The 1943-nt window shown below is 40.0% G+C and overlaps 1 non-coding gene across 1 annotated transcript; it reads right to left on the minus strand.

Annotated features, from left to right (window-relative positions):
* Nucleotides 1-1125: 1125 nt before the first annotated feature.
* On the minus strand, nucleotides 1126-1198 carry TRNAR-CCG (transfer RNA arginine (anticodon CCG)). Its single transcript has one exon. It is a non-coding gene; the product is annotated as a tRNA-Arg (tRNA).
* Nucleotides 1199-1943: the final 745 nt, after the last annotated feature.

Raw genomic sequence — 1943 nt, forward strand, 5'->3', positions numbered from 1 at the left:
AATGAGTAATGGTGCATATGATACTGGCTTAACTCATGTAGAACGATGTGTGTTTGTGACTTTGCAAAGACCTACTGTCAAGACCTGAGGAAAGGCAACCCAACATTATCTTGCTTTGTGGTGGATTAACAAGGGACGAAGAAGGTTAACAAGGAAACTTTGTAGTTTCCCGAATGAAGCCCTAGGCAGGCCAGACAGCTCGCACATGCATGTAACCTCTGGTGGCAAAAAAAATGAACTACACCCTCTCAAATCCTTCTAGCTTATCTGAAACAGATCGGAATTACTATATGTGGCATAAAGATATGTATATGCATGGAAACAAACACTATTGTGGTTGTTGGTTTCGTCTCTCTTCTTACTTGAGATGGCATTTTATCCCTTATGCCGGATTAAGAGATATATTTGTAAATTACAAATATACAAAAGAAAATGGGATAGACGAAAGATTGCCCGATCACACCAATAATTCCAAATCATGAAGAGAGATGAAATGAACAGCAACATAGTACTTTCATTGTTGCAGCGACAATAAAAAGGCATACTGAAGTCCTATAAATTCAAAGGGGGACATCATCATACTTCACCATGCTGGCAAGCAGATTAAAAAGTAGTAAAATCAAAACAAACGACCCCATATTTCTAAATCTAAGCAACTCACCACCAATTCGTTTTTGGGTGTTTCCTCCTAGCCACAACAGACGGTCGAACGAGGCCGTAATGAGTATTATGTGTTCCAATGAGCAGCCGATACATATTTGCACTTGCTTAACTCATGAAGAACAGTGTGTTTTGAGACTTTGAAGAGGGCTACCATCAAGACCGAGGAAAAGCATCCCAATAATTATCTGGTGTTGTGATGGATTAATAAGAAGGATAGGAAAGCAAACTTTGTGGCGTCGCTAATTAAGTTCCTGGGCAGGCCAAACAGTTCACACACATGGAAGTTATGTTAACCCAATAGAAAGAGAGATATAAAAATGACATATATTCGCTAATTAAGTTCCTGGGCAGGCCAAACAGCTCACGCACATGCAAGTTATGTTAACCTAATAGATAGAGAGATACAAAAAAAAGATATATATTTGTAAAGTAAAGAAAAAGGGATAAAAAAAGAGAATTGATCGATCACACTGGGACTCGAACCCAGAATCTCCCGCTCCGGAGGCGAGCGCCTTATCCATTAGGCCATGCGACCACTTTGTTAAATTTCAAGTTTGATTCTAGAAGTCGAATGCCGACTTCTGGGTGGATTCGAGAGAGAGAGAGAGAAGACAGCAGTATATGATAACTGAATGAGCATTTTAATTACTTTGTTATCCACCTAATGTAATTCTTGTCTTGATTTCCTCTCTTTTTTTTCACGTAGAAGGGTTGTTATTTTTTGGTGCAAACAGCAGGAGCTCTACCTTTTCATTCGAGTAGAAGGGAAGAACAAAATGTTACAAATAGGAGGTTAATTTTTTTGTGGGGGATACAAATAGGAGGTTAGACCAAATTAGAGAACATCTAATTTAGTGGATGGATTATTCATTATGCTTGAATGCTCTGAGACGTCTTTGTCAAGTGTAGCCCTCGGCAACGTCTTTGCCAAGGTGGATTTCACATTCCCCGAGTCTGTTTGTTAATGTCCGTAGCTTATACATTGTGGAATTAGCATAGATGTATTGTTGGCATCATATTGGGCAGAGCCTGATATAAGCAGAAACTGGTCACTTTTGGTGGATGTATTCCTAAAACTTAAAAATTGACTCGTGCTAATTGAGCTTGGTCACTTTTGTCGAATGTATTCCTAAAACTTAAATCGAGCTTGGCGAGAACGGCCGTTCTTGTTCGAGCCCGACGAGGCCAGTGCATTGCTCCTCTACAAGCCATTTCCTATTTAGCGCTTATAGAGCGACCATTACGTCCCCACAAGCTTGCTAAATGGGCTGCCAGCCCAA

This window comes from Triticum aestivum, chromosome 7B (genome assembly GCF_018294505.1).
Source record: "Triticum aestivum cultivar Chinese Spring chromosome 7B, IWGSC CS RefSeq v2.1, whole genome shotgun sequence".
Taxonomy (NCBI): Eukaryota; Viridiplantae; Streptophyta; class Magnoliopsida; order Poales; family Poaceae; genus Triticum; species Triticum aestivum.